We start from the raw sequence: 13,051 nt of genomic DNA, 5'->3' as shown, positions 1-13,051 counted from the left end.
AGAAATTGAGTTCTTATAGTATTTCTTTGGTGTTTCCCTTGGTCAGGCAAGTGACAGGAACAACACTTCTTACTACAAACTGGAGGGAAAATGTTCCCAGTCCTTGAATAACCAAAATAGGCAGGAATGACTAAAAATGAGAAAAGCAAGGGAAATAAAACTTAGCTGGACTTCTATTGTTGTGCTACTTATGTTTGAATCTCTTTAATCTGCCTAGCTCTTAAGTTAGCAATTTTTAAAATGGAATTAATTTTTTTCCTTGCAGTTTTTTATGATTGTTTCACTGCTAATTTTGAAAGAATGAATCAAGCTGTATTTATTAGTAAAATTGCTCAGCCTCCTCACTGCTCAAATAAATAGCATGATTCTCTGCCTTTGACCTGGGAAGTATTTGTGGAGCCAGTTCCCAAGACTTCAAAAAAGAAGACTAAAGATAATAAAAACATATGTCAACATCTTCGGCTTTCCTTCTACTGCTTCGTTGCTACTTCAGTGATCAAAAGGAGAAAAGTAATTGTTAATGTTTAATCTAGCTAATACTCTCATGGCATTCCAGTTTGACTTGGCTCTGCTTACTTTGCTTGCCTTGCCTGGGGTAGGCTGGTTTTTGCCATCTATCTGTAGTCACAGAAAGAAGAATTATTTATTGGTTGTGATGAATAGTAATAAAGTGACACCAAAACAGGATGAGGTAGAGAATTTCATTAAGTTGGACATGTTAGAAATCAAATGATGACTTGAGGAAAGAGGCTAAGAAAGAGCGAGACAGAGCCCAGCTATAGAGCTTTGATTTTTATATTATTTCAAAAACAGCTCCTCTTTCAAAAAACACAAGCTGGGTTCAGCAAAGCCATTGTTCTGGGAGGTATCTTCTAGTCCGGATTTGAATGCTTGGAGCTTATTTTGAAACACTGCTGCATTGTTTCTAATGGTGAGGTTATGATTGTTCTGGGCTAGGAAAATCTCTTGCGGTTAGGAAATTTTGAACTGAAGAAGCAGAAAGCTCTCCCAGTTGGATGCTACAGGAGATGAGTCTGTGACACCAAAGTCACCTCTGACCCCTGTGAAATCCATGAAAGAGTGGCTCAGGATGCAAAGCTGACAGTCACTTGTGCACGGTATAATTTTGGGTGAGATGTCTTGTGCCTTGTCTGAGCAGGATTTTTGGGAGATGTTAGTTGAGATTCATTGGAACTTAATTTGGTGTCATAAAAGCACTGTTCAAACTACCTTTCTGGACTGCCTGTGTGTTCAGGTTAGGGAGTTTGGCACCTTTGAAAGGCAATCCCACCTACCCGGAATAAGGACCTGAGCAGGTCAAGGATATACTGCTTTCCAGAGGATTTCTGTTTCCCTTGCAAAGCCTGGATAACCTGGAACAGGTGGTCCAGGGAAGCTGAGGATGCCCCATCCCTGAAAGTGTTTGAGGCCAGCTTACATGGGACTTTGAGCAACCTGGTCTGGTGGGTACCATCTGCACCCACGACAGAGGGTTTGGAACTAGATGATCTTTAAGGTCTCTTCCAACCCAAACCATTCTGTGACCCTATGGTTCTATGATAACTGACTTACACAGGTAAGGACCAAAATGTATTTGCTTAATCTGCAGGTATCGCACTTACATTCACCTGAATAATTTGCTTTTTTTCAGGAGGGGCTTGTGCAAGTCAGTGTCTAAGATTTTTGAAAATCTAGATGTAAGATAAAATTTTGTCATGAGGTGCATGCTGTAGCAAGCTCCTGGTGTCCCTGTTGATGCTATGTGGGCATGGTGTGATGGCCAATCCAGGGGGAACTTGTTCTCTTCCTAATGCCACAGACAGCTGAGTCTTGGTGAAAAATGGCAGCATCCTAGCACAGGAAAAAGTTCCTTTATTCTGTGGAAATGGAAGATAGCAGATATACATCAACTTCTTTGGGTCTTCAAGGCTGCAAATGTTTAGAAATAGTGCCAGCTCTGTTCTCAGTCTTTGGTCTGCTTCAGTATTCATCTGTCATCTCCTCTTTTTCTCTCCTTTCCCACCAACTTTCTCTGGAAGAACAGCCAAGGCCACCAGCTCTGATCCTCAGTGGTGGTGAGTGCCCAGCACCACAGCCTGCAGTGGGAGGGATGGATGCTGAGCACTGCTCAGGATTAGGGCCCTGCCTTGGATCAACTTCTCAACTGCAGCGTTTATTCTCCCACTTTAGCTGCTGGACTGCAAAAGTACTTACAATGTTTTCATCAAGATGAAATGTATAGGGAGCACAGGGAGGGAGTGCCCGTGCTCTCACATTGGATTAGGATAATAACCCTGCACACTGTTGAGGTATTTAATGTGCTTGTGGCGCTTATGATGTTAACTAGAAGCCCAGACAGCAAAGCCCCAAGATTACATTTTGCACTTTAGCTAAGTATTTCATCAGAAATGTTAATAATCTCTCGATTAAGCAGTTTAACAGAAGATTAGGCCTAACAATGGGGTTTTTGCAGGCACAATCCTATCATAACTACAGCAGCATGACTTGTGACTGGGAGAAAAACATTTCTTATTAACCCACTCAGCAAAACTACTGAGGAGTTCACCTGTACCATTAATGTGTTGTGACAAAGTATTTTATTTTGAAACGATCTTAAACGACCATGGTGTTTTTAATGTGCAGTGCCCAGAAAGCTGAGGAATCTGCCCTGCACTCATAGAGGGTTGTTAAGTCAGGAAAGTCTCAATGGTCACTGAGAGTCCTCAACTTGGGGATGTACTGCTGTGGGGAGGGAAGAAAAGGCTGCTGTAAGATGTACATTGACGTGTATATCCTGAAACGCCCACAAATTTCCACTCTGCACCAGTAAAGCTTCAGTGGCAGCTCTGTGTGCCAGTGTGGGACATCTGGAAAAGAGCAAGGAGAATGATATGAAGTCTAAAAAAATTAGCTAGATGAAAGATTGAATCAATTAGTGTTATTCAGCCTCAAGAAGAGAAGAACCAGGGAATGGGAAAAGGAAATAATCTGCTCTCCATGCCTGTGCTGGATAAGACATAGTAGACCTGAATTACAGCAAGGAAGAGACAGCACAGATGTTGCAGAATTTCTTCAAAGCCACAGAAGCCATGTCTAAGATGAAGTTAGCTGGCTGTCAGGTGTCAGTTTTAACTGGCTTGAAGCACGAGGGTGGACTGAGTGCTCATGAGCAAAGCTCATGGCACTGAGCAGGTGCCTCTGTCCTCATGCTTCTCTCACCACATAACCTAAAAAATCAGCTGGGACTCTCAGATCACTCTGGTGAACTCAAGCAAAAAAAGAAGTGGAAAGAAAATCATATGCCTTAAAAAATTCTAGAAGTCACTGACACTTACAGTATGTAACAGGCAACAGACCTAGAAGTCAGACAAATTAGGCATACTATAGTCCTGTGATCCTTTCCCCAGAATGTGTCAATAACCTATTAAGAATCACTTCAGAAAAAAAAAGGTATTTTTAAAAAGGAAACAACTTTCAAATTACTTATTTTACAGGAACAGTGGTTGCACATATGCCTCAGGTTTATTCCTATATCCATGCAGGGCTGAAAGAAATGACCTACTTTTTAGGAGAGCACAAGATTTTCTCCATGCTATCTGACCTCAATCCTCAATGACCTTTTGAACTTGTAGTTATGTGTCACATTTGGTGTGCTCCTTGACATTCTTTTTTTTTCCATATTTAAAAAAGTGTGTGGAGGGGAAGTAATGCTAGCTAATGCCCGCGTTATAATGATCAAGAGACAGACAAACTTCATTAATAGATGGGCATCAGATTCATTTGCTGTCAGCATGCATGAGAGAAAAGATTTAATATTTCAAACCTTTAAGCTCTGCAAGAGAATGTATCATTAAAACATGGTTCACTGATCATGGAGTGCTTGGAGCTCTGTAGGAGGACTGTGGGTGTTTTAGACTATAGAGAATTGTCTGATATTATTAGTTTAAGCAGGCCAACACTTACTGTGACTTGAACTGTTAACGCTTCCTTTTCTCTTTGTTTCCCTGTCCTGTTCTTCCTCCAGCATCGTTAGTGACAAAACAGGAGACCAGAAGCTGTAACCTGCTCCCTGTCTTTGGGCACTAATCAGTTTAGTGTGACAGATTTAGAAATTTATCTGAAAATAAAGGAGCGAGCAAGAGCTATTGACTTTAATTCCTTACCTAGCTGCTGCTTTTGAGCTAACACCCAGCTTGGCTGTTGCTTGTTAAACAGCAGTGCAAAAAACCACACGAGATGATAAAAAAGAAATCTTATTACGTGGACAGGTCTTCAGCGAGTGGTCGAGTGATTTAGTTGGAGTGTTGTGCCTTGATGTGGCTAAAAGGAAAATAATGAAGCCAAGCAGGGGGTCAAGAGCAACGCGAAACAGTGATTAAAGTTGTTTATATCTCTTTGTTGGCATGGATACAATCAAATAAGCTCATTAGACATTTTGAATTGCAGAAACATAGCTCAGAAAGCAGCCTGAAATAATATCTGCTATTGCCCTTGTGAAGAATTTCCCTCTGGGCTGTGCCAGCTAGTTTTAGCCTTCTGATAGGTGACATGTTCTTTCAAAGGAATAAATGAAGTGAATGCAGATACATTCGAATATTTTTAAGGAATTCATAGTGGATATGAATCTGATGTCAAGTAAAACACATGTCACATGTTAAGATATTAGAGGAAAAATACTGAAGATTACCTTTAGGAAAAGTTAGTTGTTTTAAATGGGGCCTTTTCAAGGTAACCTGATGAAATGAGAGCTTCCCCAAGCTCACTTGTGTATGCCGAACTACTTACACCCCACTGGCAACTTTGCCCTTAAGGGGTGTTAAATGAAACAAAACTCAGTGTTAATGTAGTCATTGTCAAAGGTTTGCAAAATCTAACCCAGGACTGCTGAAATATAACGGGAGGAGAGATTGGTGTCCCTGTGCTTCTTTGCTGAGCTTTGAAAGCAGAGAGCTTTTGAACTATCTCATCTAATTGCACTGTAAATTTTGTGCTCCTGCTAATTACCTTTCCTCCTCTGTCCTTTGTCTGCTCCACGTGTAGGACTGAATCTAATTTGTGTCTAATTTTGGAGAGCTGATGAGACTTTTGCCAGCTGTCATATAAATGAATAACTTTAAGGTTAACCTATTGATTGCAATAACCATAAAGTTCAAACAGAGTGTTCACTGCATTCATACTGAGCCTCTCTAAGCATTAGACTGGGGATTTTGCTGCGAGTTTCCTTTGACAGTGGATGCAGAACAACAAGAATACCAGAGATGGTTGCAAACTGTGCAGTCAGGCACCATGGTGAAAGATGGTTTGTGTTTGAAGGACAGCAAGGGGATGTAAGGATGGAATCCAGGTATGCTGGATTCTGATGCATGGGGCTATATTTATGTCTGGGGAAAACCAAGATACCAGTTGGGTTTTCCACAGAGAAGTCTGGGACTGTCTGCAAGTTATTCAGACTTCTAGAAGTGTCCACAGCACTTTGGGAAGAGGGACCTTGAGCTCTTTGCCTTGTGACAGATTTACCTGCTCTACTTCTTACCCATACCTGTGTTTCCTATGGCACTTGTGCAAGGCTGATGGATTCACACTTTGCCTCCCTGTGTTTGGGCCATTTTCTGGTAACCAGTGAGGCCCAGCCAGCAGGTGCTGTGGTCAGGAAGGTATTCATCTGCTGGGACCAGAGCAGTCTGTCCCAGAAACAGACTCCAGGCTGGTGACCGGACTTACTGCATGTCCAGGAGAGCTGATGGCACAGAAATATGGAAAACTGGAACATGCTTTCCTAGGAGTGGGGTGAGGAGCTAGGGCAGCTGTGGAGGGCCCAGAGCAGCTCCCTCTTTTCCTCACTTTTGTGAGATATGACTCCCTTTGGCAGCAGCAATGTGGTGTAAGTCTATCTCTGTTTGAGAAGCTGGATGTGGAAAAATAGCGGTGCAGTAACTCATCCACTTGTAACTCCAACCTGAGGCTAGCTGGAATTGTAAAGGTGGGTCTTTGGTAGGAACCAAACACATTCACTGAATAAGGAATGAAAAAGCCCAGTCTTGGTACAAGACTTGCAAACAAGGAGTATGGGAGAGCAGTGAAATATCTTGGTTTGGCTCCATCTGTAGATTGGTCTTCTGCAGAATTGCAGAATAGTTACTTTGTCCTGATGAAGCCAAGGACGTATCACATTGGTTGGTCTCAGTCTGGGCTCCAGACATAGATTGAAGAAGACATTGTAGTGGTCATACTCCTAAAATGCACTGGCCATCCAGCCTCATGTCTTGCAGAGGCTTCCTGCTGGCAGGAGCAGGGACAGATGGTCCAACTCAAAAAATGTGCAGTTCGGGTGGAGGTGTGGGCTGAGAAGGCCTTGGAAACCAAATCTGAGCCTATGAGTGTGCCAGTAAATTCAGACTCTTCTTTTCAGAACTTGTTTCACCACCATAACTCAGTCTGGATTTTACTAAACTTGACAGTGTGGCTGATGTGGTCACAGATTTTATGTGCTGGTGCAAGTGGACATATTTAATACCTCAGCAATCAAGTAGGGATCTGTTGATGGTGAGCAGGGCAGCTGTGTCACTGATGGCATGTGGCAGTGTGCTGAGCACAAACAAGGTAGCTGTGTTGGACATTGCAGAAATAAAAGGGACAGGGGAAGGGGAAATAGGAGGACTGTGGGACACTCAGGGTCAGCAGCATATGGAAACTGCTGCACCAAGACAGCTTTGCTTTGATGTGTGCTCCTTGTGCAATTATCATGTTAACTAGCTGACGGGAGAATGTTGTAGAAAAATGAAATGACTCAAAAAATGTCATTGGTGTCACTGGAAGAGCAACTGAAGAAGGGATGGGGCAGCCAGGGAGGCTGGAGACACTGCATGTGGCCCCAGCAGAGTGCCTGGAAAAGACCACACCCAGGAGGGACAGCCCAGAGATATGGGGCTGTCTCTGAGCAGAAGTGCCAGCAGTGGGGACTCAGACTCTGCCCTGCTCAGTGATGGCTGGGCTGGGGTGTAAGAGTGTGCCACAAACCAGGGCCCACCCTGTCTCTTCATGAGCACACTTAGAAAATCCTTATGCCAGAAATCCGGGCTGTATGAGAGATGAGCTGGGAAGAGTCAAGGCAATGTAATACACTCTCCAGACCAGAGCTCCCTAGGGCGAGGGAAACCTGCCACAGCAAAGGGACTGTCACCCACCCTGTGGTGGCACCAGACACAGAGTCAGGCAGCACTGCTGCAGCTGCAGACTAGCTCCATGGTCCCGCAGGGATTATGCATCTCTCATTCATCAGCATCACAAGCTTTGCAGGCTCAGGTCAGAGGGAAGAAAATGGTCAGCTTGCTTAGAGAAACTTTTCAGCCTGCCTTGCTATCCCCAGGAGAAAAGAGGTGCCCTGGAATGTTCCCTGCCCTGGGATTGAGGGCAGGGCTGCCTTGGCAGTGCCACTGCATTGCACAAGTCCCATCCCTGCAGTTACCACCCTTTACCTTTGTGCACCCGCATCAGGACATTTCCTACTTACTTTGTTCTCCCCTCCAGCTGGGAATAAGTATCCCCCGCTTTTCTGACTAATTCTTTGTGCCCATAGTTATTATTAGAAGTATATCTGATTCTTGCCAGAAATAAAAGTAATTACAAGCTCCAGGCTGGCACCTTTCTGTCTACCTCCTGCAAATATTTAAATCAGGGTTTTGTTACTGACTGCTTTTGGTAATTAGTTGTTCGGTAGTATTTTTCCACTGCCCACACATAGCTGTAGATTGTGAAGACCAGACCAGATCTCCAAGCCCGCCTGCCTCCTCCCCCTCCCCTCCCCACTTACTTTTTAACTTTCTGTGAGAACAAGTTTTATATGACTTTTTCATAAAACAGAATCACAGAATCCTTTAGGTTGGAAAAGACCTTTAAGATCATTGAGTCCAACCGTTAACCCAGCACTGTCAAATCCACCCATAAACCATGTCCCTAAGCACCACATCTGACAGCCTCTTGCTGAAAAAGCTTTTTGGCCAGGGATTAATGGATAAACAATCAGTGGAAGAGATTTTTATACACGAATGTTTAAAATAGGTTTCCAACTCTCTGCTTTACTTTCCGATCTGAAGCAGTCCATGTTTCTCAGGCCAGCATTGACACAACAAAAGGATCAATGGCAGCCTGATTGCTACCTGTGGTGTTGCCTCCCCCAAAATTGAGAAGCATTTCTGGAGGCCTTCCTTTGGCTCTGCTCCAGCATTCTCTGACCTGGAGGAAAAGGATTTTGCATTTTTTACAAAGCCTTGGTTTTGACCATGTAATCATGAATTGCCTTTTGATCTTGCTTTTGGGTGATGCAGACTTTCTTCTCATGTGCTGATTCTTTGCTGTTGAAAGCTTCATGGAGGCCACTTAGGCTGTTTTGCTGTGCAAGGCCCACAGTGGGTTCTAGCTCTCCCTGTCACTGGTTATGATCTTTTAGAAACCTGCGCTGCAGTATTTGCTTTCTAGGATACAGAGAGTGAAGGAGATGTGGATGTTGCCCATGCTCCCTGGCCAGTGTGGGCATTAGAGGGGGGACCTGGGCTCCTTGTCTCATATTTATCTACACCAAAGCTGCACCTTGTGTGATAAACACGCAAACTGCAACTTTGTTCCTGCTTGCTGATCCAAAATGCCAGACACAGCAGCCATACAAAAGTGGAGCACTAAACATGACCTTGCCAGAAGCGTTAGGCTCATCCCACATACCTGAACATGACATGATTGATGACAGCTCCACTTCCTAATCACCATACTTCTGAGCTTGCTGACTCTTACATTGGAATACAGAAGATTTTACAAGTGTTAGACTTTATATCTCTCATCCCCCGCCTCAGAGGAAAATGCATTAAAAAAATCATCCTACAGATCTCCAAGAAGATGTGAATAACATAGCTTGGCAGCAAAGCACTTCACAAAATGAAAGCTCTGAGAAACCTTGCCAACTCCTGAGTTATTTCTAACTTGGTTTCCATCATAGTGTGGAAAGGGTTTTGGCAAGGCAGCTCTCAACAGGAGCTGAATTCAAGAGGCAGAGGCTGCCAGGCAGTGACAGTGGGTCACTCAGCACCCTCGGAGCAGAGCGCAAGTGTGGTACGTGGAGCCAGCCCAATGCCAACTGTGGAGGGAGGAATGGGCTGTGGGTGCAGTGCAAGAAAGGGCAGGTGGGACTGAATGACAGGACAAAGTTAATGAGATTTCCAGTCTTCCCAGGTGCCTGCTAGTCTCTTCCATGTTTTTATGCAACTGGTCTTGGTCTCACTTTCCAGGAAGCCACCAACAGCCTGCCTAATAGTGTATATAAAGTTTTGAAGGACTCATAGGAAAGAAGGAAGAAGAGAAGAGTTTGGAAATCCTTAGAGTACTAGTAGAGTTGTCATAGATGGTATATTTATTCAAACACTTTTATATTTGCTTTAGAAAATCTGGTTTTCCTCTGAATGGCCACAAAAGGAACTATTAATGGTAAAAGTCCAAGGAAGCTGTGTAACTTCCAAATGTTTTCCTAATGATCCCTAATGGGCAGTGTGCACTTTCCAGACTCTAGTTAACCTCACCAGGATAGGAAATGCAATAAAATTATAATTTTAAGTCCTGTAGTTCATTAAGATGGAAGAACTTTCATTTTAATTTCAGAGTTTCAGGGTGCAATTGAGACTACAAAATGAAACACTTCAAAGCATAGAAGCTGGAAAAGCTGCTGGGGAAACAAACACACTATTTATGTCATCTAACAGTACCACATTTCCATACTGAATCAATTTATTCTTCCTCCTGATGTCCTTGCTCTGAAACTCACAGGTCTGATATTTGTCTCCTTGTACAGTATGTGGGCTGCAGTTAACAACATAGGTATATTTGAAGTATTATTTTAAACATTCAGCTTTTTGTGAAAGAAACCTGAAAGTAGCATCTGCCATCTGGATATATTTGTCTTATTTCACTGTGTCTCACATTAAGATTCTTTTATCTTTGATAAATTTTGCAGCTCTCACATGCATGAGTCTGTTCACTCTGCTGAACCTGGGAAGCTGACAGAGCCTTGCTTCAAGTGTGGTTAACTTTTCACTTCAGTTTGGAGCCTCATCTGATCCTGTCCTGTGCTGCCTAAGCCTGCTCAGGGACACTGTGTTCTGCCATGACTCAGGGCTCTGCTGGAATCCTGTGGTGCTTGTCTTCCTCGTTACTGCTCAAAGCACATTGACTGTCTGGACAACTCCAAGAGCAAGCTTGAAAAAGCTGCTAAAAACATGCAGGAAAACTCCATCCCATTTGTAAAATGCTATGCTGGCAACTTTGTGGCCAGAGAACAGCAACAGGCTTGTCCTGCTGATCCAGCCTGTGAGCACTAGTCCCTGGGAAGTGAGGAGACATGATACTGGCAGGCCTGGGACATGATCTGCAGTGAAGCAATTTCTTCTCTGCAGCAGAACAAGTGACCTCTGTGAACAGGGACTGACCAGTCTTGAATTTCAGCTATCAACTGACTGCACTGAACTGCTTGCAAAGGATTCAGCAGCCAAGAATTACTCATGGAAATAATTCCACAATCATCTTTGAATAAGCAATAACTATAGGAAAACTGTAAGCTGTTCAAACAACTCAGAAAAAGGGCTTTATGACATGCTATCAACTCAGCTTCTGCCCAAGGCTTCATTTCGTGCCTTAGTTACAGCAGCTTCCAGCTTTGTGGCCTTGACAGCTCCAAACATACATAAAGAATGGGACAGCCTCATGCTGCTGTTTTCTGCAATGCTCTTTCTCTCCCATCTAACTGCTGCTGTCCTCTTAAGCAAACCATGTGTTTGTGTGAGCACCACTAATTCACCTGAGTTTGAAGTCAGCAACTTGCACAGTGGGGCCAAACTAACTGCAGGAGAATTTCCCTGGGATGGCAGCTGAGCTCATAGTCTTGTGCTGCACTCTGCATTGCTGCAGTATTTTGCAGAAGCACTAGATGAGCTTGCCAACACCAAGACACCTTAGCTGTCTTCGGAAATAGTAGCCACTTCTCTGGATGGTGGTGCATATGTCAGCTGAGATAGAGCAAAGCAAACTTCATGTCTGCACCTGTAAGGCTCTCTATTGTTTTGCCCTATGCTGTCTTTCAGCCCACATTTCATGTTCTGAAATCTCGCATCACCATTACCATGCTTTCTCCTTGTATCCTTTTTATGCATGGTGCTCTATGCTCCTGCCCATCCAGGTGATCTCTCAGAGATTGCCTGGCAAAACCACATAGTATCTTCCTGTCACCTGCTTCAAATGCTCCCTTCTCACTGACACTGAGGGGGAAGCCCCACACTGGTAATCTGGTGAGGACATCCTCCAGTTAGAGCTAAGCAAGTCTGCCTGATCCAGCATTTAACCACATTCCCCTAAACATCCCACGGCAGAGCTCCCCATATGTGGGGAGAGGACTGTTACCCCAAGAGCTCTGCTAGTTTCTTGGGAAACCCTCTAAGGAAATACCCCAGTGGTCTTCTGGGATGGTGTGTTTATCTTGGTGTGCACCTCAGAGTGCATTTAGACTAGGGTAAAAATTGTTTTATAACTTGTATGGGGAAAAACCCTATTTGGGCTAGCTTTTGGGGAAAGCTAACCCTGAAGCTATCTCACACCAGCAATAAAACAGTTAGAGGCTGAGTGAAAACTGAAGTATTCTTGTTAAGAGTGTCTAAATCCATTTGCCAGGTCTGTACACCATCAGATGTTGTAGTATCCTGAGATTTAACTTCGAGTGCCCCCTTTCCCCTCTTAAATGTCATATAATCTATACAAGACAAGAGGTACTATTATGAGGGTGGTTTGACCTGCAGCATTAAAACACAGATCTTAGCTGAGGAATTTCTGTATGAAGCCTATAACCTCTGGCTGAACTGGAGTGTGCCTTTCAGAAAGGAATCCAGGCTTTTGCTTTAAGACCCCCCGGCCCACACAGTCCACATCCGCTGGAGGTATGCCGTTGAAATGCTCAGCTGTACACTTTCTGTGTTTGTGTGTTTAAAAACAAAAGCCACTAAATATATTTTTGGCCAGATTCCCGTGGGGGACGTCAGTATACAAAGTGCCAGTTACATTCTTAATACCTGCACGTGCTGGGGCTTCCAGAGCAGCGATCCATTGCTTCCTAAACTTGTCAATGTTTACAATTTTTACTTGTATGGAAAGTCCAAACAGATGTGCCCTCATATTGTAGGCAACAGGCTGTTCAGACTTATGTCCAAACTCTGGTAGGTCTGTGTACCATGTGTTTCCCTCCCTGTCTTGTCTCTGGAGTTGATTGTAACATGCACGATCATACAACACAGAGACCCCACTTCTTCCTTCCTGATGGTTGGTAATGTTTTAATGTCCCCACTGGGAGTGTGGGAGACCAGGCTGGAGCTCCTCTCCTACCTCACCTGGAGAAGAGGTTTGAGTTATGATCTCTTAGATAGACCCTAACCACAGGACTTTCAGATGCTCCCATAACTCTTTCTGGTTAAGCATTCATGGGCCAGAAAGTATTAGGAATTCCCCTAATATTCAGCTACTTCATACAAAGTACAGCTGGTTAACTGGGAGAGAGTGAGTTGCATATTGCAGAATACTGTATCACTGCAGTGAACCTAATCCTACTTTCAACCTGAATCTGAACCAAACTCCAGCTACTGCCTTTCATCATATTTCTGATGTCCAGATTAAAGAACAATTAACTGCTTTCTTTTAACCTCATGTAAGTACCTGGTCTGCAGCTCTCTGGTTGCTTTAATCTGACAAGCACAAGTCAGAGCTCCCTGTTCTCCAGGCCTGATGGTTGTTCTGTGGTGCCTTGGCATTGGTGTACTAGGTCTTGCAGTGAGCTGATCTGAACACAGCAAATGGATTGTTCCTCAGCCAGACAGGTTCACTGCTCACTCATAACACAGTGTACAAGGGGCAGAGGTGAGGAGCAGGGAGGAGAGAGGAGTGGAGGTCTGGTCTGCCCCCTCCAGTGGCGATCAAGATCCCTCTAGGGTGATGGCAGACTTCTGTTCTTCACAGTAACATTTATTTATTTATT

Source organism: Lichenostomus cassidix, chromosome 2, assembly GCF_008360975.1.
Source record: "Lichenostomus cassidix isolate B80296 chromosome 2, HeHo_3.0, whole genome shotgun sequence".
Lineage (NCBI taxonomy): Eukaryota > Metazoa > Chordata > Aves > Passeriformes > Meliphagidae > Lichenostomus > Lichenostomus cassidix.
The sequence above is the reverse complement of the archived record's forward strand: the minus strand, read 5'-3'. Positions refer to the sequence as shown.